Here is an 18,001-nt window from a genome sequence, read left to right as displayed (position 1 = left end):
AGGAACTTTTAAAAGAATATAATACCCCAAACTTGACTTTGAAGACAGAGGAGCAAGGTGACATTATTGTAAGTAATCCCTAGTTCCATACATCATTCTGTAGTTTAGATTCAAGAAAGACTCTTTAGATCCCAGCAAGAAAAATTAACCAAATTCTGAGAGAAACTATTCATTACTGAGAACAGAATTGAAGCTTTACAGAGCTGATTGATTGGCTTACCTGACATCTCATTTACTTTTGTGCACAATCATAACGTAACGGTTTTTCAACACATTGCTGGTGTGTAAGCCATTAGTTTTCAACTAAACCAGGAAACCTGTTTGAAAAATGAGTGTAAGAAGAAACATTTCAGATTATGTCATTTTTTTCTTGAGCAGTAGAGTAATATGGCTTCATATTTACCAAACGCAGTATCATGTCAGCGCCAAGAAAACTAACAAATTGTCATTTGACCATAAATTCATCTTGAATGAAGGAATCCAGGAGGTCATAAATAAGCATTTTACCAGGCTTTATTCCAAAATCAATAATGAAGTTTGAGATAAAGACTAAAACCACTAGATACCCTACCTCCTACCTCAATTCAACATGTTTCAAGAGGCTCACATAAATAAATTTTATGAAATCGACAGATCTGTAGAACTCATTGCCTCCACTGGAAGTCAGGCCATGTCCTATTATGAGATGAGAGAGGTTTCACAGAGTTGACACAAAATTCGCTAATGTGTCAGGGAGCTCAGCTTTTCCTCTCAAGCATGCCTGGTTGGCACTAAATTATCGGGTCCTTTGTCCCAACACAAGCATCCTTCATGACCACCATTCAGGCCTCAGAGCTGGTTTTCTTCCTGCAAAATGGTCTCAATATCCCTTTCCAGGAACCTCTCACATCAGGGAGTTGAAATCAGAATTAGAGTCTGGCCATCCCAGGTTAGGCAACTTCTTCTTACTCCCTAGAGAAAGGAATGAAAGGTTACTGATAAATGCATGAAATTCATCATGGAAGTATATATGAATGGGTAGAAAAAAATCTTCCTGTGTTCGCTTCAGCAGCACATATATTAAAAGTTCAACAATACAAAGATTTGCATGGCCCATACAAGAATGATCTGCAAATTCATGAAGCATTCCATATTTTGGGGTGGTGCAGTCTTCCATTATGGAATGAATAAGTCACAGAAATAAAAAGCACAACACAGGAAATATAGTCAATGATACTGTAGTATCATTGTATGGTGAAAGATGGGAGCTACATTTGTGGTGAGGATAACATAACATACAGAGAAGTTGAACCATTATATCGTACACCTGAAACTAATGTAATGTTGTGTGCCAACTATCCTCAAAAAGTTAAAAGAAAAGGAATCTTCTTAAATCCTCTCAATTTAGAACCCTCAATGGTTCTATGTTCTTACCCAGTCCTGCTCCTATGTAAATGAACTAATAAGTAATTTAGAGCTCCATCCCTGAGAAGCTGCTGAATCAAAAAGGTCATATTTCAACTTCATTGCTCCAAATCCTTACCACCCCACCCCACCCCACCCCAACTGCTCCACTGACGGGGATACTGATTAGGTGAAACTATTGAGAGAGATTATATGGATATAATAACATTGATCTCAATGTCTAGATGAAATTTTAATCTTTTAAAAATATTTTCCATCTGAGGGGTTTGAAGTGGCGGAGGGGGGGGTGGGGTACCAGGTGGTGGGTATTATAGAGGGCACGGATTGCATGGAGCACTGGGGGTGGTGAAAAAATAATGAATACTGTTATGCTGAAAATAAATTAATTAATTAAAAAAATATTTTCCACTCAGGCTAGATCTCAACAGATCTCAACTCTTCAAGTCAAAACAAAAACAAAATAACAATGTTTCATTCATGTATTGTCTTTTCCTATGTAGCAGTTAAAAAAAATGATGGGAAATTCTTTGACACTGCTCCCATGGAGAAGTCTGCTCCGTGTCCTCTCTCCTTGAATGTGGGTAAACCAGTGACTCACTTGTGACTGTACATGACACAGGTGACATCCAAGGCTGGATCAGAAAATATAGCACAGCTTCTGTCTTGTTCACAGGTACTCTCATACTTCGGGCTTAGAAATGCCATCTAAGGAGTCCTATTACCCTCAGAGCATTATGCTGGGGAGACCATGTGGAGTCACGTTAGCCAAGAGCTCAGCAGGGGCTCAGCAAACAAGCCAGCAATTCACATGCACTTGAGTGAGCCGTATTGGACATTATGCCCAGTTTGTCCTTCAGATGATAGCAGTCCCAGCAACAGCCAACTGCAACCATGTGAGAGTTCTCAGGCAAGAATTGTCTGACTTGCAAAAAAAAATTTTGAACCAAAAGAAAATGGTTATTTTAATATGGAAAGTTATGAGGTATTTTGCCACGTGACATCGTAACCAGAAGACATTTTTTCCCAAAGAGATTTAAGGCAATTTACAAATGAAGAAAAACAATAGGATGGCATATATTAAAACTTATTTTCATCATACCATGCTTTTCATTTTCGGATTTAATGTTCATATAACTTTTAGAAATGCAGACAAATATTTTACTTGTCACTAGGTATCAATAAAGTAATATATAGTATATAATGTAATTTATCAAGATGCACTTATTGTCTAATTTGTTTGCATATTTATTGGATGACAAATATAAGGATATATTCTTTTAAATTAAACCTTGATCTTCCTATGAATCTTTTATTTTAATTGGGTTAAAATTTACTTACAGTGATTTTATATACAAAATTTGATGAGGTATGACAAATGAGACATCTCCATAATAATAGGCCCACAAAGATATGGAATATTTCAACTACTCCAGAAAGTTGTCTGTGCAGTTTGTCCCCTCTTTTTGGACAAACCCTACCCACCACAGGTAACCAATGTTTTGTCTATTATCATACCGATTGATTTTGTCTATTCTAGAACTTCTATAAGTAGACTCATCCTGTCCATATTACTATAATTCACTAGTATGTGTTCTTAATAGAGGTGTCACCCACAAGGGAGTGAAAACTGGTTCTTGGTAATGGGTGAAAAAAATACTGGATATTACAATGGTGGATGACATCCTAAATTTCAACCTTACTTGACAAAAATCTTTATTTAAGATGTAATTTTTCTCATTATGGAGAATTTTAATTTAACTGTCTTCTGAAAGAGGAGAACAATAATGAAACAATTATCGAAAAACACTGATCTATAGTAACCCATGAAGTCATATAGCAGGAGTCTTCCAAATTTGTTCTTTTGCAAGATTCTTTTGGCTATGCTAAGTCCTATTCATCTTCATATAGAATTTGAAATCTCCTCAAATTCTATGGAAAATAATTTTGAGATTTTGTGTGGCATTACAGTGACTCTGTGAATCATCTGGGAGAATAGATATTGAAACGATATTGAGTCTTCTATTCCATGAATACAATCTTTCCAAGTCTTCTCCAATTTCTCACAGCAATGTTTTGTAGTTTTCAACATAGAAGACTCGCATTTCTTTTGTCAAAGTTATCCTTATATATTCTACATTGTTAGGTAGTATTGGAAACGGTGTTCTTACATTTCATTTACTCATTGATTACTGCTAACATACAGGAAGAAAATGCATTTTTGTAAATGATGAGTGTGGACTCATTGGTGTGTGTGTGTGTGTGTGTGTGTGTGAAATGCAGTTTACGATTGTTTATATAACCAACCATATTGCCTATAAATAAAGATAGCATTACTTATTTGTATCCAATCTTTAAAGCTGTATTTCTTTTTGGTGCCATGTTTCATTGGCTAGGAACCTCTAGTACAATGTTGAGTGAAAGTATTTTGTTCCCAACTTTAGGGGGACAGCATTTTATAGTTCTTTGTTAAATATAACATTAATTATAGAGTGTTTATGGATGACCTTTTTCAGATTGAGAAATTCCCTTCTATTCCTGGTTTGCTGAAATTTTTTTTAAAATCATGGCTAGGTATAAAGTCTTTCAAAATTCCTTTCCTGAATCTATTGAAATGATCATAAGATTTTTCTTATTTATTCTGTTAATATGAATTACACTGATTGGCTTTTTGAATGTAATCTAACCTTCTATTCCTGGAATAAACTTCACTTTTCATGATCTATCACCACTTATAAACTTTGATGAATTTAATTTGCTAATTAAGAAGTTTTGTATATATTTCTATGGGGAATATTAAAATAGCTAACTCATAAATTATTTAGAAATTAGTGTTTCAATTTCCAGATATTTAGGGGCTTTTTAGATATCATTGATTTTAATTTAATTCTGTTTAAGTCAGAAAACACATCTAGTAGGAATTAAATAATCTGAACTTTACTTAGACTTATTTTATTCTCCAACACATTATCTATCCTGGTACACATTCCATGTGCATTAAACAAATTGGTTTTCTGCAGTTTGCTGCAATGTTCTAGAAATATTAATTGGTCAATTTGCTAAAGTCTTCTATGTCCTTACTGATTTTTTTGATCTACTTACTCTATTAGTTATTGTTAGAAGAGTATTAGGTCTCCATTTGTAATTGTGATTTGTCTACTTTCAATTTGATCAGCTTTGTTTCATGTACTTTGAGGTTTTATTACTGGGTGTTCTGAAATCCCAGTCCCTCAGACCCAAAATTGGGGGTTGTCCTGCACTAATATCACTACCTCATGCCATACATCTGCCAACGCATATGAAGATGAAACAGAGGCTAGGTCAAAAAGATGAGCTTTTTTGGGAATAGCCAGCTTTAAGAATTTCCTGACCATTTTCTTACACCATACACAAAAATAAAACTCAACATGAGGCAGGAATCCATCAGAATCCTAGAGGAGAACATAGGCAGTAACTTCTTCAACATTGGCCACAGCAAATTCTTTCAACACAGGACTCCAAAGGCAAAGGAAACAAAAGTGAAAATGAACTTTTGGGGCTTCATCAAGGTCAAAAGCTTCTGCACAGCAAAGGAAACAGTCAACAAAACAAAGAGGCAACACTTGGAATGGGAGAAGATATTTGCAAATGACACTATAGACAAAGGGCTGATATCCAAGATCTGTAAAGAACTCCTTCAACTCAACACACACGAAACAGATAATCACATCAAAAAATGGGCAGAAGACATGAACAGACACCTCTCCAAAGAAGACATACAAATGGCTAACAGACACATGAAAAAACATTCATCATCACTAGCCGTCAGGGAGATTCAAATCAAAACTGCATTGAGATACCACTTTACACCGGTTAGAAAGGCCAAAATTAACAAGACAGTGAACAGCATGTGTTGGAGAGGCTGTGGAGAAAGGGGAACACTCTTCCACTGTTGGTGGGAATGCAAGCTGGTACAGCCACTTTGGAAAACCAGTGTGGAGATTCCTTAAGAAATTAAAAATAGAGCTGTCTTATGACCCTAGATCTAAAATAGGGTCTAAATTTTTAGGGTCTAAAATAGGGTCTAAAATTTTTAGCTCTAAAAATAGAGCTATCAAAAATACAGATGTAGTGAAAAGAAGGGCCATCTGTACCCCAATGTTCATAGCAACAATGGCCACAGTTGCCAAGCTGTGGATAAAGAAGATATGGTCCATATATACTATGGAGTATTATGTCTCCATCAGAAAGGATGAATATCCAACTTTTGTATCAACATGGACAGGACTGGAAGAAATTATGCCGAGAGAAATAAGTCAAGCAGAAAGAGTTAGTTATCATATGGTTTTGCTTATTTGTGGAGCATAAGGAATAACACAGAGAACATGGGGAAGTGGAGAGAAGTAAGTTGGGGGAAATTGGAGGGGGAGATGAACCATGAAAGACTGTGAACTCTGAGAAACAATCTGAGGGTTTTGGAGGGAGGGTGGTGGGGGGTGAGCCTGGTGGTGGGTATTATGGAGGGCACATGTTGTATTGAGCACTGGGTGTGATGCATAAACAGTGAATTCTGGAACACTGAAAAGAAAAAATAAAACAAAACAAAAAAAAACCCCAACAACTTCCCAAACAGACAAAACCAGTCCAGTCATACAAACAAATTTCAGCTGGTTTTATGAGACCCACCTGACCTGGGTCATTTCTTTTTCTTGCCTCTGGAAACCGTAACTCAAACTTTTCAAGGCTGATATGAGGCAACCCCTGACCTGTTCTCTGTCATTTCAGAAAAGTCCAAATATCATCAGTTTCTGTAAGTCAAGCATTTATGGGATGTCAGTTTCTCACTCCTTAAGTCTTGCTTTTCTGAGAGCATCTCAGAATGAGATTTTCCATTTTCCATCCTCTGGTTCCATTTTAGATTGAAATTTTTTATACATCCAAAAATTGTCAATTCCGCTCTTCTAACCTTAAAATATATTCAGAATCCAATTTTTTCTCACCCTCTTCAGTGTAATCGTTGCGGTTTAAATCATTGTATCCCTCACTCTGATCATTGTGGAGCCTCCTACTGAGCCCTCAGTTTCTGTCTTGGCCACCTTGCCATTTTTTGTATACACAGTGATCTTTTTAAATTGAAACTCAGCCCTTGTTACGCCCCTGCTCAAAATACTCCCAACTCCAAAATACTCCCATCGTTTTTTATATAAAATCCAAATTTCTTACAATGACCCACAAAGTCCTACATGATCTGTTCCCTATTCCTACTTCATCTCCTATTACTTTTCCTTTCACTAAATCAGCTCCCACCGATGACTCCTTGTTGTTCCTAGAGTACACTGGGCATGATCCAGCTTCAAAGCTTTTATATTTGATTTTTCTCTGTCCAGCAGGCTCTACTCAGAAATATCAGCATGATGCACTCCTTCTCTGTCTTTCTCTGTCTCTCTCTCTTCTCCTTCAGGTCTTTTTTCAAATGTTACCCTATTTAAAATGGCAACATCTCCTTTCCTATTCCCCTCCCTTGATTTTGTTCTGTTTTTCCAGTTTCACTTATCACCGAATTCAGTATGCTATTTGTTAATTATTTGTCTCTCCCACACCAGCATGTAAATACAATGAGGACAGAGATTTTTGTGGTATTTACTGTGACACATTTAGCCCTTAGAACTTCTCAACACATAATAACCATACAATAAATACTTGTTGAATGAACAAATATACTTTTTTATTATAGTACAGTAGTTCTCAATGTGGTTCCACATCAAATCGTCTAGGGACCTTTCTAAAAATATTGATTTTCAAACTAAATCTGACTCTATGGTTAAGGTATTTATGGATAAGCTTTAAAACCTACTCAGTTGATTCTGGTATGTAGCAAAAGTGAAACTACTTACCTAATGCAATGTCTAGCCCATATTAATTGCTCAGTAGACAAATTAAATATGGACCTGAGTCTATACACTGGATCTCCCAGCCAATTTGTTTATAAAGAATCTGAACCTCACTTTCTCTGCAAAATAAAAACAATGCCTCCTTCCTACCTCAAAGGATTACACAAGATAAAATGAAAAATGTTTTGGGGGTGCCTGGTTGGCTCAGTTGGTTAAACCACGGCCTTCATCTCAGGTCATGACTTCAGAGTCCTGGGTCAAGTCCCACACCAGGCTTCCAGCTCCATGGGGAGTCCGCTTCTCCCTCTGACCTTCTCAGGTCTCATGCTCTCTCTCTCAAACAATTAAGTAAAATCTTTTTTAAAGAAATGAAAACTGTTTTGTAAACTATAAGGCATCCCAGAGGGAAAGTTATTTGTTAACTATCATCTTATTTTTTTAACAAATTTGAAGGGGGTGTCAAGTGAGACCAAGATTTTATTCCTGGTTTTCTGGGTATAAGACTTTGGCCAAATCATTCACATGGGCCTCTGTTTCTTCACTGGAAAAGATAAGAAGACTGAAGATCTATAAGATACTTCTGGTTTGGATACTCTGTGATTCTATAATATATCAGTTGAGTATTACAGTATTTTATTCTTAAATGTCTCAGTTTGGTTGACAAGACTTCACTTAGAATCTTCTAATACTCATCTATAACGTCCATGCTGACTCAGACAGTATGAGTGATCTGAGGATAGATAAAGCCAAGAAAAGCAAGGCATCCATGACTCTTTCTCCCCCAAATAATCTGCATGTATTTAAGCATGGTAGTGAAAATCCATCATTTGTTTTCTTATAAAAATCATACACTACATTATTTCAGTAACAATTTTGTCATTCTACTCTCCTTGTAAGCATATCACATTGGACAAAACAAAACCATAAACAACAACAACACACACACACACACACACACATATATCAGAAAAGAAAAAAAAAAACAGATGAAAAAGAGAGAATAAAGTCCTCAGTTACAAACCTTCAAGTTCTTGTGCATAGTATTATTAAAATACTACTCAAAAATGTTTATAGTTTTTTCAGTGTAATGTTGCAGTGACGTGCCTCTCTTCTTACATCATGTAAAAATATACTGCTCTTGTACATAAATTACACCAAATATTTGTTTTGGCACATCATATTCTCTTTCAGGCACTGTGAAGAGGAGATCCAATTCGAAGCTGAGAAACATTTGCTCTCATTGATTTCCAAGTCTACAAATTCTAGGTGGAACTCAATTTTGATTAGTAAAGGTCAAAATTTTTGAATACTGGTTGTTCTCAACAGAGCACATCCCTTGCCATGACCTCATTCTCTGAGAAAAAGGGCCAGATAGCATCTGGCTAATATACTTCTCACCTACAGTAAGGACACATATTCTTTTATAAACTACCATGATTATTCATTCTCTGTTAAAAAAAAAATGTTACATTTTTAACCGTATTTTTACTTTGCCACACACTCTCTCATTTGACCTTGAAGGATATTTTAATGACAGTTTTTCATAGCTATGGATTTTAGTCTCCACCTTGTAAACTCAAAAGTTCTAATTTATTATATATGTACCCTTTAAATGTATTAATGCACCCTTGTATTTTAAATCCTATTTATTTCTCCTCTTTTCTGGTCTTAACTGTTTTCTACTCATAAACATTAGTATTTATGATATTCCAATCAACCTTTTGCACAAGAGAAACAATTTTAAACATGTTTATGAGGGAAAAAGAGCACAAGCAGGGGGAGTGGCAGAGGGAGAGGAAGAAGCAGATTCCTCACTGAGCAGGGAGCCTAATGAGGGACTCATAGTATCCCAAGACCCTGGGACCATGACCTGAGCCAAAAGCAGACACTTAACTGACTGAGCCAACCAGGCACTCCAAGAGAAACAATTTTTAAGACTAATGTCTTTTTAATACTGAATTTTTTGGTTGATAAAATAAACTCAGTATTATTAGAAAAATAATATTTGAAGACATAAAGGCATAGAAAAAAGTAAATAAAATATAATGACCTTATGGAGGCCCACTTTACACACTGTTAGGGAGGAACTATTTCAGTTTTGTTCTTAATCTTATGAGAATCCCTTAGTTCTGGTTGTGTTCTTTTCTTCTAATCTGTGATCTCTCTGTAGTTTCAGTGAAACCCAAATGTGTTTAACAAGCCTGTCAGGAACCCTGGCCCAGTTTAGGAGGTTCCATCTGGCTCATGGTCTCTAATGAGGGGGCCATTGGCCAGAGCCGTGGTCTCATCTGAAGTTTCAACTGGGTCGATGCAGGAATGTCATTCATTTCCAAACTCATTTCTATGAATTTTGTTGATGTTGGTGCCCCATTGCATGGTCCTTCTACCACAGCTGTCTCATCACATGGCAGCTTGCTTCCCCCAGGTCATGAATCCAAGGAAGAGTGGGAGTGAGAACTGACCCCCAATACAGAAGACCTAGTTGTTTTATCACTTAATTTTGAAAATGGTATCTCAGAACTCCTGCCATATTCTACCTTAATGATGAGGTCATGAAATCCAGGCCATATTTAAGGAAAAGAGGATTACAGAGGGGAGTGAATACCAGGAGGTGCGAATCTCTAGGGGCCATCTTAAAGATCATCCACCACACATGTAAGTTTTCTAATTAATAAAATGTATAACAACATTTTGTTATTGTGTACCCATTTTTAATTTGTTAGCTTGACACATTCTTCTCCTCACAATAACCTAATCAGGTTGGCAAAACGAGGCTCAGAGAAAAGACAATCAAGACACAGACAACCGAAGTGACTTGCCAGCTAAAATCGCAACTGTGATCTTCTAAACTCTTTTTCTCATATAATCAGAGGGTAGCACATTCAGAGGGCAAACTCTATCACCTTTTTCAGGTCTCAGCTGAATAATTTTCTCCAGAAAGATTCCCCATTTCACCAAGACTAAATTTGGTATATACTTCAGGTGCTATGTTAAGTCTCTGTTGTTGGCTTATTGCAGTAGTTAATATACTGTACCACAACTGTAACATAACTATCTGAATAATAGCTATAATACAAGCTCTTTGAGGGAAGATCTAGTTCCTTACTCACTGTCGTATGTTTTTTCCCCCCTTAGCAATCTATGAGGAAGAACTCACCTCAAGGTGGGTCAGAAATGTTGATTTCTATATGCCTCAGAGGATATCCTGTCTACTCCTTTAATGTGAAAATAAAGATAGTACTGATGTTTGATGAGAAAAGAAGAGAACAGCCAATGAGTGGTATAAAAAGATGAGAGAAAAGAGTAGAAAAAAATTTTTTTGAATGACAGCTTTCTTCTTTGTAACACTCTTGTTACCTGATTTGCTCGCTCGTTAGTCTAAGGATTATTTTGTCTTAAAATATATTTCCAAAATGAAATGGAAATAAGAATGTTAAGAACAGGTTGCACATTAGTGGGGCAGTGAATCAGTGCATGGTGGTCTCTCCTCAGTTACTGGGCCTTCCTGCTGGGGTAACTTGAGAAGTCATGACAGGCATTGGTAGACACTCCAGGAAGGTCATTTTTGACAGTCAGTAGTTAATTTTCTGATTTATAGCACTTGCTTTTTTTTTTTTCCCCTAAATCTGGAGATGATGATTCTTTTGTATACTTTGGCTTTTCACTCATTAGATTCTCCAGAATTGCCAGAGAGGATTGTAGAGAGTCTTTTGAATGACAACATTTCAGCACTTTTTCTGAACGTTGAGGAATATTGTTGCCGGAGCTTTTGGAGGATAGATTATTTTCTTGGCAGGTAGTATGGCCTCCACAGGGCTCATTAGACTTTCTGTTGGGAAGATCTAAAGTGCACAGTTGAATACTGTCATAAAAAAAGAAGTGGTTTGGGTCTAATTCCTAAAAGAGCTGCAAAGACTACAGCTCGTTTTTGATCTCTGAATTCCAAAGTAAGCCTTTTATAGTTGTCATATTATTGACTGCTCATTCCAGAGCCATGGTTCTTTTTCTTTCTAAATCTTTTATGCTCAGAATGTTATTTTGATGCTTAGTATACATGAGCAGATTTGGCGCCCTTGTGTATTTAATAATATCAACATTTCCTTCTACTGGTTGTGTGTGTATTTCTCACAAAAGGGCTCTTCTTTGCAGGACCTACTTTCTCCAGGTTAAGCAGTCATACATCAAACTCAGTTTCTTTTCTCTCTATTCCTTCTGTAAGCTCTCAGTTACAATATCCCTCATTTGATCACTGACATTGAAGTTTTCATCAATTATGTTCTTTTGGTGCTGTGGATGGAAGGAATGGTTTCTCATTTTTGGTATAAAAGTTATTTGCAAATTTTCCCGAAAATGAAAGGTCAGGGCACTTGCGTGTTCTAGGTGATGACAGAGCTGTAGACAAAATGACAAGGTCACTATACATGTAGAACTTTCATTTCTTTCCCATTTACAGCTCTTTCATATTGTTTTAGAAAAGACAGAATTTAAAGAAAAAAATGGTTTTATTTCACTCATGAAATAAATCATGTATCCATAAAGAAAAAATGGTTTTATTTCACTCAAATAAATCATGTATCCATTATTAGTTTTTCTTCTCTGTTGCAAATAACCAATAGGTATGCATTGAACCACACAGCTTGAGTTCAAGGTTTATAATCACAAAACAGTATTATTTATGTCCAGGTCACAAATTAATAAGTATATGATGAGGGATAACATTTTTAAATGTTAGATTTTAAAATGAAAAATATGGTGTAGGGAAGATTTTTTAAAATATCAAAATATCATTCAGTATTTACTTGGATTAATAGATCCAATTGTGACTATTTCCTTCTCCTTTTTGTTAATAATTATTTCTCTTTTAGTCCATTCCAGCCTTGTAGTATATCTGAACATCTATAACCTATAGCTCATTTTTGTTTCTTACTGTTAAAAATTAGACTTGCTTGGATTTAACAATTTGTCGTAACATGAATGAATGAAGAATTTTTTTTTAAGAAGAAAATAAAAGTAGTCTGAACTGAATGCCCATACAGGGAACACAGAATAGTGTAGCAATTCCAAAGACATCATGTCCACTCCTATAAAGTAATTTCAAGCTTCGTGTTCACACTTCCAGGATAATCCTTTTGTCTTATAATGGCTCCAGACTATATTATCTATCTTCTCTATTTAAAATAGAGAAACAGGGGTGCCTGGGTGGCTCAGTGGTCTGCCATCAGCTCAGGTCATAATCTCAGGGTCCTGGGATAGAGGCTTGCATGAGGCTCTCTGCTCAGAGGGGAGCCTGCTTCCCCCATCTCCACCCCCACCCACCTGCCTCTTTGCCTACTTGTGATCTCTCTCTGTGTCAAATAAATAAATAAAATCTTTTTTTAAAAAAAGGAAAATAAAATACGGAAACAAAGCTACACCAGTTTTGTCATTCTGTAAAAAGAAAAATAGTCATTTATAACCTTAAACCCTAACTAGCTATTGTAATTTTTGCATGTTAGTTTCTAATCTTTATTTCCGTCCTTATTTTCTACATAATATATATTCCACTTAACATCAGATCCTATACACCTCGTGTTTTTGAATAATCTCCATACCTATTTTCACATGAGCATAATTTTCCAAATGAGACTAGTTTTGTTGATAGCTAAGGAGTTTGTGTTTCTTTTTCTTAAAGAAAATAAAGAAAGGTACAAAGTTAATGTCAATTAGATACAAAATCACTGATGCAGGGCTGCTGGCATGATGAAGATTAAGGTGGACAGAATTCCAAATTCTGAGTTGGCTGTGCTGAATTGGGACTTTTCTTCAATCAGTACCTGTTACTACAGATGCGACATTCCTATCTTTGTGGGTTCCTAAAAGTAAATATTGCAATGCAAGCTCAGACTCTGTGGAGATGAAAGGAGATTCTACTACCTGAAGTCTCTTTATAATCTTTAAAAATCTCTGGACATGTTTCGAATTATGGATGATGATTATTAGAATTATTATTTTGTCACTAGCCAAAGTATGAATCAGTAACAGCAACAACAACAAAAACACAACATTTGCCTTCAACATATTTCTTTGAGACATGAAGTGAGGAGTCACTTTGAATGACTCAACATGATTAAAAATGTATCTATGCACTTGTTGCAATGAGCACCTGGTGTTGTATGGAAGTGTCCAAACACTATATCCTGCACCTGAAACTAGTATAACACTGTATGTTAATTAATTGGGATTTATTTATTTCTTTAAAGATTTTATTTATTTAATTATTTGGGAGATAGAGACAGAGATAGTGAGCAGTAGCAAGCAGAGAGAGGTAGACTCCCCCCGAGAAGTCTGACGCCGGGCTCAATCCCGGGACCCTGAGATCATGACCTAAGCAGAAGGCAGACGCTTAGCTGACTGAGCCACCCAGGTGCTCCAACTAATTGGAACTTAAAAAAATAAAATGAATAAAATAAAAACGAGGAGCACTGCATAAAGCATAGAGACGAAGAATCGCTATATTGTACACCTGAAATTAATGTAATACTGTGTCAACTATACTCAAAGAATTATTTAAAAAAATGTATCTATGTGAAAATGTATAATGTTTGTAAGTGACTTTATTATTATTTCATAAGTAAAAAATTTTATTGTACTCTATTGTTAATGAAACTTGATGTTTACTTTGTAAACCTAGTCCTAATTAGAAAAAAAACCTCATAAAATTAGCTATAGCACTGTCTAGGAGACAAAAAAAGAAAATGGAATCAATGTAACCATTCATTCCTATATTCACTCCATGAATATTTACTGAACACCTTTTTTTGTGTGTGGTAAGAATATAACAAAGACCAAAACTATGTCGATCTTTGCCCTTATAAGCTCAAATATTCAAAGTGAAACACTTTGGCAATGGAAGCCTATTAGGAATCACATTGTTCTGCTATTTATGATATGATTGATGAGAAAAAGAGAAAGAAATGGAATAAACATTTAATTTCTTTGTTTTCTTGTGCAGAGGATAGTCCTTCTTCTTAAGGCCTGTCTAGAAAATTAAGAGCTCGGGGTGTAAATATGTAAATGGATTATCTTCCTCAGTGGGGTTGGATAATCTTAATTTAACAAGAATTTCAGCTCCGTGGTGGTGCCCAGCTCCCACTGAGACGTTCTTTTCGTTGCCAGAGTGATCATCTCTAACTACGCCAGCACAACGTGGTTCTGTTTCGGGCAGATGGTGCACATTCCTCGTCTGCAGGTAAAGAGGCCACGCTAACATACCACATGCATTTGTAATTTTAACAAATATCCTTCTACATATATATCAGCACTGATACTCCAAAAAACTCCATATCTGCAGTAAAGGTGGCGACAATAATATCTTCTTTACATGTTGGCCCCCTACACCTTAAGGTCTAAGGATCAGAACAAAGCTTTGTTCTCTTTCTGTATTCGTGTCAAAAAGACACTGTGCTAGCTGCACTGGTTCCTATGACAAACGGTGCCTTGCTAGCTTTCAAATATGGATATCTTTAATCCATCTTTAAAGGATGAGCTTAATTATTTTGAATATTTTTTCCAGCCAGATTAATAGCTTAAAGAGAAAATCACATAGAAATCCTTCTCCAATCAAGATCACTGTGGGGGGTGGGCAGCCCTTCATCCACTTAATCCATATTTTTGTTATTTTTCTTTCCTCTGGTAAGTAAAGACCTTCAACTGTAAATATATTCCAAAGCAGCTTTGTAAGATCAGGGAATTACTAAAAAGAAAATCTGAGAGATAGTAGATGTGCTTGTTATAATAATGATTTCAAAATTTGTTGTATTTTATGTTATGTTGTACCTAGTTTTTAAATTAAAGTATCTATTGTGTACCTAGAACTCCAGATAGAAATAAAAGGAAGTACAAAATGTGATTCCCCAAAACAATTTGAAATTTTAGGGGGGATGGTAAATACACATCTCTCCAGGTGTCTTCTTTTAAACCCAAACTGGAAGTTTGGTAATTTGCAACCATGGCGGGTTGGAAACCTAGTCGGATGTGTTCCATTGCTGAGTCAGAAACTCCAGGGGAGACAAATTCTAGATGGAGCAGGTAGAAAAAGTCTTGAAAATCCATCTTCTAAGCTTTCTAAGAATACTGATATTACCCTCCGACAGAGGACTATACATTGCTGTTGAGTTTATCATGACAGTTTATCAGCTGATTTCTGTCTCTGGATTCATCCCTTTTCCATCTGAACTGAATCTTTCACAGTGAAGCCAAAACAGTCTTTCTAAAATGTGTCTGATTCTTAAACTGCCCTGCTTAAAAACTTTGATGAATCCCACTGCTCTTATAATAAAGTCAAAACCGTGAGTATCTGAGTGAGGTGTGCACTGCCTGTATCTCAGCTCCTCCCTGCCCATTCCCGCCTCTGGTAGAAATGGCTTCCTGAGCGTTCTTTGAATGCACCATGCTCACGGGTGTCCTTCGGCTTTTGGCTTCCCCCGCGCCCTGACACATCGCCCTCAATTCTCCTTCAGCCTCGTGGACCCCCATTAATTCCTGAGACCTTAGATTTAGAACTGTCTGATGCACGAAGGATTTGGGTTGGCTGTTCTTTCTCTGTGTGGCTGTAAGGTCCCTAACCGGCATGAACAGCCCATGTGTAATATCCTATTTTAATTTCCAGTTTCCCCGCCTGCTAGTCTTTCAGCTTTGTAAGAATAGTTGCCTTCATGCAATGGCGAACCAGGGACAGTTACTGCACAGGCAGTGTCCTGTGGCTGATGAACTATACGGCTGGCATGAAGGTTTTGGGCAATGAAGACACTTGGAATTCTGTCCTAGAAGAGCTAATTGAAAGAATAGAAAAGGGGCGCCTGGGTGGCTCGGTGGCTTAAAGCCTCTCCCTTTGGCTCAGGTCATGATCCCAGGGTCCTGGGATTGAGCCCCGCATCGGGCTCTCTGCTCAGCGGGGAGCCTGCTTCCTCCTCTCTCTCTGCCTGCCTCTCTGCCTACTTGTGATCTCTGTCTGTCAAATCAATAAATAAAATCTTAAAAAAAAATAGAAAAGCAAAGCAATGAATCAAAGGTTCTGGGAAATTCAAGCAGTTGAAAAAAATAACCCCACCTGCTCTCCTCTGTCCCCTCAATTTTGCAGAGTCCCCTGCGGGCAGGTTGTGGTCACATGACTAGTTCTGGCCATGGATCCAGCTGCGTGTGTCGCTTCAAGGACTGGGCAGGTAAGAGTAGATTTGCTGTTTCCATCTCTCTTTTTCCTCCGTCAAAGTGATCCTGAGGGCCACATATTTCAGAGAGCTTAGTTTACAAGACTCAGGAAGGCATCCTGACCTGCATGAGAAAAAAAGAAGCCTCCTGAGATTCCAGGGTTCCTCTTATGCGGTCACTAGAGTTAATCACCTTAACACAAGGAATAAGAGTGCCTTCAAGGAGCTGGAGAAGCTAGTCATGTGAAAAAGTAGCAAATCCCTGAGGAATAGAATTAAAACCCAAGACAAAACCTATGCAAACAGGGTGCCTGGGTGGCTCAGTGGATTAAGGCCTCTGCCTTCAGCTCCGCTCATGATCCCGGAGTCCTGGGATGGAACCCCATATCAGGCTCTCTGCTCAGCAGGGAGCCTGCTTCTCCCTCCTCTCTTTCTCTCTGCCTGCCTCTCTGCCTACTTGTGATCTCTGTCAAATAAGTAAATAAAAATCTTAAAAAGAAAAAACAAACTATGCAAACAAATATTTTTAAAAGACAAACCATGTTGTTATCATCCGAACTCAACAAAGGTGAATGTGACTCTATTAAAGAAATGAGCACTGCCATTGTTTGGACCCAGTGGAGACACTTCAGAAGGAATAAAAAGCCTTTTGCAGGAGACTGGACCAGCACTCCAACAGAGAAGTGCATCACTATGAAAGAAGCAGTAGGGTTGGTTTAGTTTTTTAAATATTTTATTTATTTATTTGTCTGAGAGAGAGAGAGAGAGAACACAAGCAAGGGGAGTGGCAGAGAGAGAGGGAGAAGCCTCCTCTCTATGGTATTATGAGTCCAATACGGGACTTGATCCCAGGACCCTGAGATCATGACCCCAGGAGATGGCAGACACCCCACCGACTGAGCCACCCAGGCCTCACAAAGCAACAGTTTGTTGTTGTTGTTTTAAAAGATTTTATTTATTTATTTGACAGACAGAGATTACAAATAGGCAGAGAGGCAGTCAGAGAGAGGAGGAAGCAGGCTCCCTGCTGAGTAGAGAGCCTGATGTGGGGCTCAATCTCAAGACCCTGAGATCATGACCTGAGCTGAAGGCAGAGGCTTTAACCCACTGAGCCACCCAGGCGCCCCACTGAAGCAACAGGTTTTAAGAAGAGGAGTGATCCCTAGCAAGTCTGCCTGGGAAAGCCACTGTTATTACTTTCTCCTGGCGGCAAGAATATATATACTAGCTTACCTCTCTGGAAGCTTCTGCCACCCAGCAATTTATCTCCCACCTCACCATGTCCTTTGATGAGCTCAGAAGCTACCTCAGTGCTCAGATTGTCCCTCCAGTCATCCAGTCATCCTTTCTGACTCTGGTCTCTCTAAGCAGCATCTTTTCTGCATTTCTGCTCATATCTGGATCTTACTTTCTGAAGCCCCTTATCCATTATCTTGGTATACCCCGTCATGAACACGGAACCTTAAGGCAATATGATCTTGTGCCTCCCAGCCTAAAACTCTGATTACCTTGGGTGCTACCTGCCAGAAACAGGAAATGAGATGG

At 37.5% G+C, this 18,001-nt stretch overlaps 1 non-coding gene across 1 annotated transcript; it reads left to right on the top strand.

The window, feature by feature from the left end:
* The first annotated feature begins 1,035 nt into the window (after window positions 1-1,035).
* LOC123387422 lies at window positions 1,036-1,137 on the top strand. Its single transcript, XR_006601876.1, has one exon. It is a non-coding gene; the product is annotated as a U6 spliceosomal RNA (small nuclear RNA).
* Window positions 1,138-18,001: the final 16,864 nt, after the last annotated feature.

The sequence above is a fragment of the Mustela putorius genome, unplaced genomic scaffold (assembly GCF_011764305.1).
Source record: "Mustela putorius furo isolate JIRA1106 unplaced genomic scaffold, ASM1176430v1.1 tig00003853_pilon_pilon_pilon, whole genome shotgun sequence".
NCBI lineage: Eukaryota > Metazoa > Chordata > Mammalia > Carnivora > Mustelidae > Mustela > Mustela putorius.
This window is presented reverse-complemented; position numbering and strand designations above follow the sequence as displayed.